The following is a 16,495-nucleotide window of genomic DNA, read 5'->3' as shown; positions in this document are numbered from 1 at the left end:
GCCAATTGAATCTGAATCTGCATTTTAATTCACAGGCACATGAAAGTTTGAGAATCACCGCTCCAGGTGGTGGCAAAGAGGCCAGCCCACTGTTCTGCTTCTCAGCCCCTCCTCCTCCCCACCTCTGCTAGCCTCTTAAGCAAAACTCAATCCTGCAATGGTCCTGAACAACATTTCTGCAAATCCCGAGTGTTGGGGGAGAGGGCGTGCAGGAGCTGCCCCCGCCGGGGACGACTGGGAGTAAACGTGATTGGATTGGTCGCCTGCTCCAGCTCCCGGCTCCTGCACCCTGAGTGTAGACACGCCCCCCGACCCTCCCCCTCACCTCCACCCCCGGCCGCAGCTACAGCCTGCCTCCCGCCGGCCGCCACGAAAACCCGGAGCAGCTGCGTACGCTCATGGACAGTCCTCCGAGGGGCGAAGCCGGGCAGCTGGGCATGCTCAGTAGCTGGGGGAGGTTTGGGTGGAGAGTAGAAAGCTGTGGCTCTGCCTCTCACCCCCTCCCGCTGGCCCCCGCCCCCCTTGCCCCTACCCAGCCAGTAGTAGTTCCCCAGCGTGCGCCCGGGGAGACCGGGAACATGGCGCTGGGAGCGCTGTAGCAGCTGAGAAGGGGCTGAGGCACCGCCGCTTCGCTGACAGCCGGCCACCAGGTAGGCAGGCGCGCCTGTCGGGGCTGCCTGGGTGGGTATCGGCGAGAGGAGAGGCGCCTGCGGGGATGCGCGCCGCTGGTAACCGGAGCATCTTTCTTTGCCGGGAGAGGATGCGAAGAGGACCACTGTGACAGCGCGATCCTGCATGTCCTAGGAGATGCAAAGGCTAGGGACCTGCTGCCTGGAGGGTAGGGATAGGGGACCGCCCACCCTCAACCCATGCGCTACTATCCAGCCTGGGCTCTCTACCAACCAAATAAAGGATGGTTCCATTTTGCTGGGCGGGAGGGCGTGGAGGAGAACCCCGGATTCCAGCCCTGAGAGCGTGCTGGTACCCCGAACTGCTCGCAAGCCCAGCACCAGTTCTTTGTGTGTATACAGCAGCGCACGCCCTGGGGGTGCCACGGCGCTGCTTTTCCCGAGAAGTGTTGGACATATTGCCAGAGCAGGATTCCCGCATGGTTTTTGTCTTTTGGCAGGTGTGGACTGGAGGATGCAATAGCTGAGCCTTTATGAGGCTGTGTTTTCCTTTGTTATTTGTGTGTGTGTGTGTGTGTGTGCGCGCATGTGTGTGTGCGCGCGCGCCTGGTGGGTTGTAATGGAGAGACAGAGAGAGAACTTCTGCTTGTGGGCACCCTTGTGGGCAGGGCGTGGAAGAGGATCTTGGTTCCAAACTCTTGTCAAAATTGTGTGCCATGTCAGCCTCCTAGAGGGTAAACTTGAGAAGTCCAGGGATCATCACTGCTCAGTTTGGAGGATAAGCGCGATCGCCCTTCTTGAAACCATGTGTGTGTATATGGAGCTTTCAACTCGGGCTGAGTTAATTTGTCAACATTAGATATCAATTAAGGGAACCTGAAACGCTGAGGCTATTTATGGTGGTCTTTTTATGGCCAGAATAATAAACAAAAAGAAAAGTTGGCACAAAGCCAGAGGAAAGTGTCATTGTTAATAGTTGATGACAGCTTGAAAGACTGAACACACTTTTAGGAAAATCAGGAAACCTGGCATTCTACGGAGTTCTACCAAGACATAGCCACAGGGTCTTAGGTAACTCACAAAAATCTTCTAGTGCAACCGCTTCTCTTCTGGGGCTTGGAGGCTGTAGACACTCTTTCTCTTACCTGATATAGATGGACAAGATGCTTTTTAGAAGTCCCTCCTACACTAGAATTCTATGAAATTGACACCTTATAATAACAGCTGTGCCACCTTAGATTTGTGTATCTGTTATATTCAGCAGCACAACAACTCAATCCTGGGGAGAAAGATAACCAGGTTAGTTAGGGAGAAAGGTAAATTTAAAGCATAGGTTTATTTTTTGCTTTATAATTTAAAGGATGGGCATCTTAGCATATGAAGTTTGGAGACAGTTTCCTCTGCACTCACACTATTTATTTTTATAGTCTTGTTAGGTGGCGAGAATGAGTCAGTATCATCAAAATGAAGTGGGGGAATACATAAGGAAAATGCATTTAAGTAAATTAAAGCCATAAATGTCCAATCTGATAATACCTTGACTTGGAGTTCATATGTGCAAGGCAGATGCACTGCTAAATGGAAGCAATATAAGCCAATGGCAAGTTCCTTGGTAACGTTGGCCTTAAACTAAAAACCTAGTGTTCTTCTGTGAGTGGGTAGAGATTGTACTAGGTCTCTGCAGCTTGTTATTTTATTAATAAATGTGAGTTTTAATTGAAAATTGATATCTAAGCATTGAATCAATTGATATCTAAGCATTGAAAATCTAGTCTGGCAGTGCCTCTCCACTCTGTCAGGACCTGCTGAAATGCTGTAGGTATGGGAGGCAGGTGTTTGAACTCTGACTCTTCTATGTTTAGCTTTGTGATTCTGGGAAAATTATTTAACTTTCCTAAGCCTCAGTTTCCTCACTTATAGAACAGTCCTCAGAATAGTAAGACCTATCTAGATGAGTAGATGTATGGATTAATCACAATTTAAACCACCAGGAAAATGGTGGTGACTGTTATGAGTAAGAGGGAAATGGATATTTCCTGAACCTATGCTATGTGCCCTATATAATGATTCAGGCTCAAACATGTTAATTCCCTTAAATTTCCCAACTATATTAGTTTCCTAGGGCAGTTATAACAAGTTACCAAAAACTGGGTGGCTTAAAACCACAGAAATTTATTCTCTCATGGTTCTGGAGGCTAGAGGTCCAAAATCAAGGTGTTGTCAGGGCCATGCACCCTCCAAAACCTCTAAGGGAGGATCCTTGCATGCCTTTTCCAGCTTCTGGTAGCCCCAGGCATTCCCTGGTTTGTGGCAGCCTAACTCCAATCTCTGCCTCTGTATTCACATGGCATCTTACTCTCTGTCTCTGTCCCTGTGTCCAAATTTCCCTTTTCTTATACGGACGTCATTCATATTGGATTTAGGACCTGTTCCTTATTCAATATGACCTCAAATTAACCAGGTTACATTTGCAAATGCCTGATTTCTAAACGTCATATTCACAGGTTCTGGATGGGCATGAATTCTTGGGAGACACTCTTCAGCCCAGTACACCAACATCCCTATGAACTGTGTTTGATGACAACATTAACATTATGTTAGCATAAGAGCAGAAGGTAAAGATAGAGTAGCATGGGTTCAGAAAATACTTTAAAGATTATTTAAGGGAACCAACCTATTTGAGGCTTTATATACACAACCATGGTAGGGAAGAGCAGGGTTCAAAAGTACCTCATTTATGCATGTCACTTACCTGGGAGCCAAGACAACCCAGGACCTGGGTCTTGTAGAGTATCTCAAACATACTGTGCCCCCAGTTGATTTGTTGATGTTGCTTTCCATCCTTTTTGCTAACCTTCCAAGCAAATGCAAAACAAACAAAATGCATTAAATAACAAAAACAATAATAGCAACAAAGATAAGCTAACAACTTTCTAGTCCTTCTTAACCTGGTAAATGGCACCACTATCCATCGAGTTGCTTTAACCAGAAACCCAAGAATCACCTTTGACACCTCCTTTCCCTTGACCCTCCACATTTAAAACCATCATGCAGTCTTATAAATGCTATTTTCTCTATAGATCTCTAAATACATCTTGATAAATTATTTCTATCCCCACCACCACCACTATCAAACTGCAAGCTATCATCTCTTACCTGGACCACTAGTATAACTTCCTAACAAGACCCCTGGTTCCTTGCCTGGCTCTTCTAATCCTTCATCCAGAGCAGATAGGATAATGTCAGTTCCCTGCATAAAATACCACCCACACACCTGGGACAGATTCCAGAGACTCCTAGAGCCTTTGATACTTGGCCAGCCTCATCTTGTGCATCTCTTCCTCTTGATGCTGTCACACTGACCCTCTGTCTGTTTCTGGAACATCCCCAACCATCTTCCCTCTATATTTTACCAGTCTGGGTCATACTCATCCCTTGGGCTTCCTTGACCTCTCTTCCCCACCAACCCAACTCTCTCATCATCCTTTTACTTTTATTCAACAGCACTTATTCCAGTTTGCAAATTCCTGTTTGTTTGGCTATGTCTGTAAGCTCTATAATGGCCATTTATTTCATGTCTTATATGCAGAAGGTGCTCAATGAACTTTTGGCGAATGAGTGAAGGAATGAATACTCTGCCTCATAGTATTTTCCTGTGCCAACTTCAAGATCTGATTTTTAGAAGGTTTTTCTTTTCTAGTATAGAAAGAGCAATTTAGAACCTTATTCTGACTTCAAAAGGAGAGTATTCTTGGCTTTAACAAATGCATCTTTTAAGAACTGATTTAGGCTAGAAGTTAAGAATTGAGTCAAAATATTTTTTTGGCAACTGAGGTTTTTGTAAAAATACATCAATCAGTCAACAAATATTCTGCAAATATTTATTGCATGTGTATATTTGCCACGCTAGGCCCTTGGAAGACAATGGTGAACTAGACTTTCAGTCTTCTGGAAATTAATGGTAAACAATAAATAATAATAATTATGTGTAATAATAAATAAATAATACATTTAATTATTTGTTGAGCTTCTGTTACATGCCAGTGTCTCTTCAATTCCTGTCCATAATCATCACTATAACCCTCTAATCTTTCCCAATAACACAGAACCCCACACTTACTAGGAACGCAACAAGTATTTTGTGAATTAATAATTTGTTGGTATTATTATTCTGATCTTTTGAAATAGGAAATGTGTGCTTATCTGGGGAAAAAGGTATCTGCACATATATAGAAGAGCATGCAATTGCTTTCTCACCATATCTAGGTGGGCACTGTTTTATTTTAAAAATCATCCTGGACATTATCTCTGGAGTTAAATTAGGAGAGAAATTGCTCTTTATAAGGCGACAAGTTCCTGGTGTGTTTCTGTCAAAATCCTGAATTGTTTTATTTCGTTTAATTGTCTAAATTTGTCCTGTTTAATCCAAGTGAGAAGTGACTTAATGTCTCTCATTCAGAGCCCTTTTTGTAGTTTTGAATAGTAAGACTGAGTGCCCAAGGGAAATGAATGTAGTTCAACAGAGGAACACATGTTATGTTTTAGATTTCTAAAGTGGCTTCAATTTCAGATTTTTATATTAGTCTCATAAAAGGGTGATTTTTAAAAATAAACAGTAAAATAGCATTTAATGCCTATGTTTAAGTAAAGTTTTTAATGTAAGTAACCAAAAATTAGACAGTGTGCCTTGATTTTGTTTAAAAGTGATGGATACACAATGGGATCAATTAAAACCTAAAGGAACTAGTACAAAATTTCAGTAATGTTTTTGGTTATAAAATACATGTTCAAAAATTGATGGCCACCCAAAATGCCAGTGTTTTACTAACTAAAAAGTAGAATGGAAAATGATTCTATTCATGAATTCACAAATATATAAATTGAGTGGGAAAAACAGGAAACATACATAAAATACTCGTGAATAATAAGAAATATATAAAAGTCTTTGTGGAAAGCTATACAATTTTACTCAAACCAATAAACTGAGGAGCAAACAAAGAAAGACATACCTTATGCTTTGGTAGAAAGATGAATATTATGAAACGGTTATTTTTCCCAGATCAATTATATAGTTTTATTACATTGGGATTTGGGAGAACCTTACAAAATGATTCTAACATCCATCTGGAAGAACCACTATATAAAAATAAAAGAAAACTTTTCAAAAGAATAGTAGTGGTGGTGGGGGAGGTGAGTGGTGGTGGTAAGATGGGAGGTGGTGGCACATACAGGTGGTGTGGAGAGTGGAGTTCTGGGGGTGGTAAAGGTAGGGGGAAGTTTGATGGTGGAGACAAGTACATGAAGGTGGTGGGATGAGGTGGTATGGATGGGGGTGGTGGGTGGTAGATGTGGGTGGTTGGGGGGTGAAGGTAGGAGATGGAACTGGTAGTGGTAATGGGCACCATTGTTGAAACAAAAGTAAATTTGATCATTGGCTACAATCATTATAGCAATGTAGTACTGGTGTAAGAATTGATTAATAGCTCAGTGGAATAGAAGAGCCTGGAAACAGATTTAGGTTATTCTTAGAACCAGAAATATGACGAAGAAGGCATTATGAAACAGTGAGGAGTATTTGACAAAAACGTCATGGAAATTGGCTAAGTGTATAGAAAGCATTCAACTAAGAACCTCTGTTTACATGACCCTCCAAACAAAATTCCACATAAATTGATAAGTTTATATGCAAGGTGGAAAACAAAGCTAAAATCAAATATTTAACTAATTTTAGGGGAAGTACTTTTTAAATATAAAATCAATGGGAAGAATCACAAAGCAAAATAAAGATTTGAATATATTTTAAACTTTCATATGCAGCAATGCATGCATTTTAAACAGAACAGAATCATGGAAAACAATATTGACACCAAACATGACATGACAGTTCATGATAGCCCTGAGGAACTCTTGCAAATCAGTGAGTAAACAATAGCACCCCAATAGAATTGTCCAACTATCTGAATGCATAATTCAAAAGGAAGAAATAAAAGACCAATGCACATGTTTAATAAATGTTATTACTATTAATCACAGAAATGCAAATTAAAATAACAATGAGGTGCTGTGTTTTATGTATTAAAAAAGTAAAAAATACAAAAAATTAACTTAATACTGGCAAGGATGCAGTGAGAAGGACAATCTCTTTCATTACTTGTGGTGGGAGGGTTACATAATACAACCTTCCTACAGAGAAGTTTAAAAATACTTACCAAAATGTCTGCCAGGCACGGTGGCTCATGCCTATAATACCAGCACTTTGGGAGGCCAAGGCAGGTGAATCACTTGAGGCCAGGAGTTTGAGACCACCCTGGCCAACATGGGAAAACCCCATCTCTACTAAAATACAAAAAAATAGCTGGGTGTGGTGGCACACTCCTGTAATCTCAACTTCTTGGGAGGCTGAGGCAAGAGAATCACTTGAACCTGAGAGGTGGAAGTTGCAGTAAGCCGAGATCGCGTTACTGCACTCCAGGCTTGGTGACAGAGTGATACTCTGTCACCATTTAAAAAAAAGAAAATTGTCAAAAGCTTTTAAAAGTTTAAATTATTTGACACACTATTCCTCTTGTTTTTTATTTTATGTTTTCTTTTGTCTTTGGTAAGGAAGTAGATGCAGGTAAAATTGTGTATTATAATATATTTCATAGTAATAAAAATTAAAAAGAACCTATATAACTAGAACTTGGGAGCTTGGTAAAGATATTTAATGTCCCAAGATAACAGACTATTATATAGGTATTAAAATTAATTATTATGAAGATTATATAATGACATGAAACAAACTTCACCACAATTTTAAGTGGAAAAAAACAAAACGCACTACTACATATATTGTATTGTTAATATGTGTTTTGTGAAATGAAAACATCATGCAGGTATATTTAAAAAAACAGAACAAAATTAAAAAGTTAGGCAATCTCTGGGTGGTGGTAATATGGATGGCTTTTATTTTGTTACACTTTTCCAAATTTTAAAAAATGTAGTAGGCCGGGCACGGTGGCTCACACCTGTAATCTCACCACTTTGGGAACTCGAGGTGGGTGGATCACTTGAGCTCAGGAGTTTGACACCAGGCTGAGCAACATGGCAAAACCCCATTACTACAAAAAATACAAAAGTTAGCTGAGCGTGGTGGGGCATGCCTCTGATTTCAGCTACTCAGGAGGCTGAGGTGGAAGGAATGTCTGAGCCCATGAAGTGGAGGTTGCAGTGAGCCAAGATCGCACCACTGCACTCCAGCCTGGGCGACAGAGTGAGGCCCTGCCTTGGAAAAAAAAAAAAATTAGTCAATGATGTGTTGTTTTATGACTCAGAATAAAAAAATCCACTATTTTACAAATAAGCAGTGATATACATTTAGGTTGTAATTATTCATTTATGTAACAAACATTCATTGATTATCTCTTGTGTCAGGGGCTCTGCCAAGTGTATCAGCAATGACTCTTAGATTGCATGCAAATGAAAGAAACTCTGCCTAACTCCAGCAAAAGGAATTTACTAGAAGGATATTAGGTAGCTAAAAGAATTGCCAGGAATGTGGCGGGGGATGGGGAATCCCAAACACATGCGCGCGCGCACACACACACACACACACACACACACACCCCAAAACAGCTTGGAAGCAGATGAAGCTAGTCAGTTCCAGGTCTAGATATCAGGCACTTTGGAAACAGACTCCAGCCAAGAATGACTTGTTCAGAGCTTGACCACAGTCCACTGGCTGCTATGCTTGGGGTTCTTCCCCCACACCCAGCCCACTGGGCATGGGATAGGAGGGGGGGTGCCTTGATTAGTAGGCCCACTACCCCTTTCCAATGAAAGAAACACAAGAGATGTGATGGGTGCTAAAAAGCCAAAACCAAACCAAAACAAAACAAAAAAAGACAACAGAAATGCCCATTACCCTAGGACTTAGGGGTAAACAGGGTTGAATACCACTCATCCCTCTCTTTGCCTCCCATAGGAAACATTTGCTATGACATGGGAGTTTAACTTAAGGTTCATGGTCTAATGTTCACTGTGATGTGCATCATTGAAGGTGCAATGTGGGTGCCCCACACAGAAGGTACATTTTCCTCTTGGAGCCAGTAGTGACATGTTGGGAAGAGTGTGGCTTTTCAGCTTGATCCTTATATACCGGCAGGAATTTTGAAAGAAAGGTCCCATTTTCTCAGGTAAGAGAAAATCCTAGAAAGGTATAATCTGAAAGAAACAATGAAGCAGAAGCAAGAGGTATAATATGGAAATAGATCAGGCACCAACACAGGTCTAGCCTTCTTTTCTGAATGATCTTACATTCAGCAAGCCCAACAGTCATGTCTGAGTTTAGTTCACCATGAATACCAGCCTCTTGGTTCAATTAACTTTGGTTGATAAAGTTATTATTAACTAAATATTAAAAGATCATACTTAGATCAGTGCATATTCTTACTGCAGTTCTCATGATAAATAGGAAATGTCTGTGGCTGTCCAGGTAACTTAACAATCATGTTGTTGCTTTTATAACTCTTGATAAACTTTTCTGTGAAGAAAGATGACTTGTAAGTGGAAGAGAAAAAAGAGGTAATTGTTCTTCACTTGTGCTAAAAACAGGACAGAGAAAATAATCTTAAATTAGCAAGACAGGTCCCTGTCCTGGTCACTGCATATTAGAGCGCTCTGCTGCTCTGCACTCCAACTTCTCAGCACGTGGACAGCCTTGCTCCTCTGCAACAAAGACCCGGCGTTTCCCCTTGAGCTCTTTGCCTCCTTCTGAGCCTTGCTCTGCATAGCTGGGACATTGGAATTCACTGCTCATGGGGCTCCTGGGCCCAATGGGGGCTGAAAAAAGACTGTTGGTGGGAGGTGTAAATGGAGCTTGGACTTGTGGACTTTGTAGTCTCCACACAAGTGCTGGAGGCCATGGTAGAAAGAGAAAGGGATGGGGAGGGGAGCAAAGACTGGGTCTCCTTGCTTTGCTATGTTCTGGAATTTAAGTACTCTAAATTTAAATCTGGCTTCTACGTTGTTATGAAGGCATATTTGTTAAGCCAGGAAGATATAACACATTTAAATTAACATTTTTTTAGCTTGATTTATAGTATTTAAATATTGAGATCTGTAACATGTGGGACTCCTTTTGTACTCTTGTCTCTCAAATGTTAGGATCAGGCCTGCTCAGGTAACTGTTTTAGAAAGGTAACACTCAATTGTTGAGACACACATGCATAATTAGCTAATCATGCAACGGCAATGTAGATTATAAGAAGAATAGATTATACTTTTTGTGACTATAGCTAACATATTGAACAAGATGTGTTAAGCCCACATCCAAGTATTTTACCTATGTATATTAATTAGTCTTCATAAGAGCACCATAAAATAGGTCACTCAAGGCAAAATATCATGCAGCTAGATAGAGTCAAGAAGCTCTGGATCATCTGAATCCAAAGGCCATTGTGGTATACAACAATTCAATGGATAAGAAAAGTTTTGTTTGAGGTCCTTGAACCTCCGATAATTTAGAAGTCACTAGATTAATCAACCCACTTTGACTCTCCAATACTCTCAAATCCTCAGATTCAGCATTTCTGTTCATGCAGATTTCCTCATGAAAAGGGAAAGTAAATGAATGGACTGCCTTGCACTGTTTGGTATTATGATTAACTCAATGTTCCAAACCAAAAATCAATATTTGGTTGCTTGTATAAGAAGCAAATTTAACTTACATTTTTAAACAGATGTCCAGTTGTGGGATTTCGTTTGCTAATTTTCAACGGAATTGTCATTGTGTCATTGATGATAAAGGTAAATTGGCCATAAGGAGTACCTTTGTTTCTCTAAAGCACTGGTTCATACCCCTACTACTCTTCTATTACCCTATTTTCCAACTGAACCAAGAAGACTTTCTGCAATCAATATTGGTTCCATCACTTTTGATAACAACTTACATAATGGGGGAAGGAAAGGAAGAAGGGAGAGAAGGGGAAAGAGAAAAACAGAGAGAGAGAAACTCCCACCTTTGGTTCCAAATATAAGATCTCTGATAGACACAACAGTTATTAGCTTCATTTCCAATTAAAATTCAAGTTTGGCATACTATTTAAGAAATTCTTTAGCTATTTTCTAGAGGAAACTTCATGTGTTTGCTTCTAACGGTCACTGGAATCATGCAAATGGTGTTTGTATAATAATGATTTTTTAGCTAATTGTTTTTAGCTGTCAGCTGTGTTGCCCCCTTATTTTATAGCTACATTACAGTTTACTGACCCAGGAAGTGAACTTTCTGGAAGAATAGAAAATTCACACTTTATTTGTTTAAAAGAAAGATTCTTCCTCTAAAGTAGGAACAGTTGCTATGTGGGTATGATTTAACTTCTAAAAATAAAAACACTGATGGAGGAGGGGGATTTAAAAAAATTTTACAGAAACAACTTAGAGTTTTTCTCATCCTGGTGGTTTTTAGGACAATGTTCTGTCTTCTCTAGGTATTAGAGATAGAGAAACAGACAAACAAAAATAATTTGCCAATAATATTTGAATAATAGTTATTCACGCCTTGAGTTAAGTAGTGGTTTAACCCTTTTTGAGGGTTTTTAAGATAACAGCTACCTACCTGCAGGTTGTGTGCTATCTCTTTCAGATTCCAAGTAGAGTCTACTCTTCTCCTACCCTCACAGCCAAGCAGTATCTAAATTGCAACTTGGCTGGGCGCGGTGGCTCACGCCTGTAATCCCAGCACTCTGGGAGGCCAAGGTGGGTGGATTATCTGGGTCAAGAGTTCGAGACCAGCCTGGCCAACATGGTGAAACCCTGTCTTTACTAAAAATACAAAAAAAAATTAGCTGGGCATGGTGGCGCACGCCTGTGATCCCAGCTACTTGGGATGCTGAGGCAAGAGAATCGCTTGAACCCAGGAGGCAGATGTTGCAGTGAGCTGAGATCACGCCACTGCACTCCAGCCTGGGCGACAAAGCAAGACTCTGTCTCTAAATAAATAAGTAAATAAATAAATTGCAACCTAAAAAACATTTTTTGCATGTGCCCTTCCCTGTCTCCACTGCCACTCCCCTTTGCATCTCTCAATTAAATCTTCTGTCAGCCTCCTATCTGTTCTCTTTCATTCTTACCTCCAAAATGATCTTCTGTTATCTGAGTATCACCCCTTCATTGAAAACTTTCTATACAGCTACCACCTTCCCCCACCCCACCCCTCCCCCAAAATCCTCCCACATGGTTCTGGATTGTTCCTCTCAAACAGTCATCACAATGTTTTGTAGATTTTTTTTTTTAACTTCCTTCTTGCACTAAACTGGGAACTCTTCTAAAGCAGGCATCTTGTTTCTTCACCTTTGTATCCCTAGCACCTGGCTTTATGCCTACACATGTCAGGTCTTTAATAAATGTCTATGGATGAATGGATATTACCCAGGCTAAAAAATTTTAATGCAAATGTGAAAAGGTGGTGCTATGATTTAAAAGGCCACTCAAGGCAAAATATCACGCAGTTAGATTCAAGAAGCTGAGTCAAACCCTGTATCATCTGAATCCAAGGCAATCAATGCTGCGGTATACAGCAACTCAGCAGATAAGAAAAGTTCTGTTTGGAGTCCTAAACAAAAATTGGCTAATCTAAAATTAGCTAATCTAAAAGTTATCTCATCCATTTTCTTTAAAAACACACAAACTAGTTTCACACTAATACTAGTTTTCTATTTTCTGTGAATAAAAAAGAGGTAGAGAGAAAGATTAAACCCTCTACCTGTTTCTGGTTGGAGAAAGAAAAAAATTCCAATATTGGACATGGGTATAAGGTAGAGATTCTAAACACATGGAAAAGAGAGAAAGTGGTGAAGCAAACTATAAGCTGAGAGCCGGCCTCCCCACAATAGAGTAAATAAACTGAGCTTCTTGAAAAACATTGAGAATAATTATTTGATTGCTAGATGCAGCTTAACACCTACTGCTCTATTGTCCCAGACCTGGTATGAATATGCCTAATTGGTGGTGTGATTCCTGCTCAATTATCACTTGATTTGTATAGTGAAAGCTGGGGTTTTATATGGTTCTGCCCAAGTCTTCGGCACCAATGTTTCCATAGCAACAGATGCACTATAAAATGAGGAAGAAATCGGAAAGTTTGGGAGAGAAATAAATCAAAGCGAGTGATCCCAGCAAGAGGTTCCCCAGGGTGAGTCCCAAGGGCTTTTTAGGCTTCTAGTCAGATATATTTGCGGCAGAATTCTCGGAGATAGAAGATTCTAGGATGATAAATGCCAGGGATTTTTTAAAGTAATATATGGATACTATCTATGACAGCAGTTACCTTGTGTGCTTCAGTTTGGATTTCTAAGGCAAGTTCCTGTGTTGGGATATTAGGAGTCTACACTGGTCGAAAGAATCACTTACCAGTTAGAGCCTACTAACCCCTAGGTAACAGGATATGAAAACTGGAGATTTTTACTATCTTTGAAATTGAATTGAGCTATCCTTCTAAAGCTGAAAGGTGTAGAACACTGTGAATTCTATTAGGTACTAAATATTTGACTATGTCAATTTAGAGCAGTGTCTAATTTTGTGGTATAGATGTGTTCTGTTTAACACAGACAGTGTGAAATTTCCCAGAAAAAAAAATCTAGATTTCTGGCTTCTCTTATTCAAAAAATCACACACACAAATACAGACACATACACTTAGTTGCAAAATTTGTCAACACTGACCATGTTTCTTCATGGCAATCATTTGCTGTAGCTGAGTAACAGCTGCCCTTAACATGGATCAGTCATGGAGTCTTCACTTCGTCACAGTCCCCATCACTCCCTACTGCCTATAATCAGGCCATTTTAATTGTTTATGTTACCCTCTTGGTCATTAAAGTCTTGAATGTATAACCTTTGAATTTGAGTGAATATAATTCAAATTATAACCTTTGAATTGCTCTATATTTTTGGATCATTTTATCCTCATATATTGTGTCTTCTTAATTTTGTTTCCCAAAAATATGGACCAACTTATTTAATAATTTAAATATAATGCAAATGGCATTTTAGAAAGATGCATTTTAAAAATTTTATCCTAGAAAAAAAATTTAGAAGTAAGACTTTATGCTGGTATGAAGTTTATTTAAAAGTATAGAGTTTAGAGATATTTGATGAAAACATTTGCATAGTTAAATAGGCTGCTGCAACTACTTTTTCAAAATTTCTTTCAACAATGGACAATTTTAAAAAAATTTCTGTTGTGTTTTATTTGAACTAAACTGAAATGGAAAAGAAATCGTATGGTCTTAAGCTTGCTGGAGGTAGGGATTATCAAAAGGGTGGTATCATATTTCATATGATATTATCATCTGGAAAATATAAAACTTTCACAATGCAACTGTGCCCACAGCAGTGAAGTAGAACCTTATAAATGATATGCATTCTGTAGAATGGCTGGAAAAATCTCAAAATCAATATTGGAATCACCCAGGGTGACTAAGAATAACAATATCACTGTACCTTACTAAAAAATAATAAAAAACAAGTGAGATAGAAAATTCCAGAATTGTCCCTAGAGTTTTTATTTGCTTGGGATAGAAGGATGATAGCAGTAGCTTCCCATTTCTTTTCAGACCTCAATTTTATTTTAAACACAGAGCACAGTCCACCCACTGAAAAGAATTTTCTTTTCTACAAAGACCAGGGTGTGCAATGACTGTGAGTATCACTGTAAAACAGAAGAACATTTGGCTCTAAGTTACTCACTTAACTAGTAGGATTAAAACAAGATAACTGGATCTATCTATTAGGGTAGTGTCTGTTTATGTCTGCTTTCCCCTGTAAAGACTAGATTAAAAAATAGGAAACAGATGTTACAATGAACATTCCCAACGAGTCACTCACCCATTCAGCAGCTGCACCTTGAGTACTATTCTGCTTACTTCAGGTGGCATGTACCATGGGGAGGCATATCAATGAATATAGAAGATAAAAATGTTCTTCTGTGAACATGGAAGATAAAAAAAGAAGGAGAGACAGACAGGAAACAGCATAATAAATAAATGTATAGAATGCCAGAAGGTCATCAGTGCTTTATAAAATAGAGTGGGATAAGGGAAATCAAAAGGGCTGTGATGGGTGGCAGTAAAGGGTGTGATTTTAAATAGGATGGTTAGAATAGGTATAATTGAGAAAGTGACATTTGAAGGAGGAGAGGAAATTGCCATGTAGATACACATGGGACAGCATCTCAGGTAGGGATGGGGACCATTTTTGCAGTGCACTCCAAATTGCATATGATTTGTCTCCTGCAAAGACCCTCACGTTTTTTCATTTGGAAGTAGAATTTTAGTGCTGGTTCAGACCCTAACTTCATTCTAATGCTGCTAAGGACACCATTACTCCAGTCCTCCCAATTCTTCTCTAGATAAACCATAACTGCTTTTTGGAATTTCTTTTTTTAAGAGACAGGGCCTCACTTTGTTGCCCAGGCTGGTCTTGAACTCCTGGCTTTAAACAATCCTCCTGCCTTGGCCTCCCAAAGTGCTGGAATTATAGGCATAAGCCACCACACATGGCCTTCCTTTTGGAGATTTAATATTCTTTCTCCATTTTGGTTTAATTCAAATGAAACACAACAGGGATTTTTTTGAAACTGTCTAATGTTTAAAAAGTATGGAATTATGGCACATACTAGGTATTTGTTCAGTTTTTTGTTTGGTTATAGAAAGAAAAGATGTGCCTCAGAGTTAAAACAATGATTGAGCAGTAATCAAGTTCTTTGAACATGTATTATATGCCAGATATTGTGTTATATGTTTTGTAAACACTATCTCATTTAATTCTTGCAGTAGGCTTATAAGTTAGGTGTTATCATTATTCCCATTTTATGGCTAGTAAATAGCAGATTGTGCTGCCTTGCTCTATCGATTAAGATTAATCTTCTACAAGCATAAAAAAAAGGTAAAAAGTATTTTCTCAAGTTCTAAGTGTAATTCCTTTAACTTCCTCTATTTTAGTTAGGATTTCCCCCCCAGAAACAGACCTTGAGGCAAGGATTCGAGAGCAAGTAGTTTACTTGGAACGTTCATGGAATACCATTAAGAGAGAGGGTAAGTAACACATGGAAGGGAAGTTTATTAGTCTGTTCTCACACTGCTAATAAAGACATACCCAAGACTGGGTAATTTATAAAGGAAAGAGGTTTAATGGACTCACAGTTCTATATGGCTGGGGAGGCCACGCAATCATGGTGGATGACGAAGGAAGAGCAAACGATCGTCTTACATGGCGGAAGGCAAGATTAATTGTGCAGGGGAGCTCATTTATAAAACCATCAGATCTGTGAGACTTATTCACTACCATGAGGACAGTATGGGGGAAACCACCCCCATGATTCAGTTATCTCCACCTGGCCCCACCCTTGACACGTGAGGATTATTATAATTCAAGGTGAAATTTGGGCGGGGACACAGCCAAACCATATCAGAAACTGTCAGTCCATTCCTGCTGCTATAACAAAATACATTAGACTGGGTACTTTTTAAATAATAGAAATTTATTTCTCATAGTTCTAGAGGCTTGGAAGTCCAAGATCAAGGCACCAGCAGATTCAGTGTCTGGAAAGGGCTTCTCCTCTGTTCAAGATGGCATCTTGTTGCTATGTCCTCCAGGGGGAAAAGGATGAATGCTGTGTCCTCACATGGCAGAAGGGTAAAAAAGGGATAAACTTGCTTCCTTAAGCTTTTCTTATAAGGACACTAATCTCATCTATGACAGTGGAGCTCTGATGGCCTGATCACCTGCTAAAGACTCTTAGTATTATTACCTTCAGGTTTAAGTTCCAACATGTGAATTTCAGAGGGACATGTACATCTAAATCATAGCAGAAAGGCTGCCAAAATTGGA

General features: G+C 39.7%; 1 protein-coding gene across 2 annotated transcripts in view; it reads left to right on the top strand.

Annotated features, from left to right (window-relative positions):
- The first annotated feature begins 335 nt into the window (after positions 1-335).
- PAK5 (p21 (RAC1) activated kinase 5) overlaps positions 336-16,495 on the top strand; it is a 302,347-nt gene continuing 286,187 nt past the window's right edge. For both annotated transcript variants that reach the window (XM_525261.7, XM_003316787.5), the window contains exon 1: positions 336-650. The gene's annotated coding sequence lies outside the window, so the exon portion shown is untranslated. The remainder of the gene's footprint in view (positions 651-16,495) is intronic.

This window comes from Pan troglodytes, chromosome 21, assembly GCF_028858775.2.
Source record: "Pan troglodytes isolate AG18354 chromosome 21, NHGRI_mPanTro3-v2.0_pri, whole genome shotgun sequence".
Taxonomy (NCBI): Eukaryota; Metazoa; Chordata; class Mammalia; order Primates; family Hominidae; genus Pan; species Pan troglodytes.
This window is presented reverse-complemented; position numbering and strand designations above follow the sequence as displayed.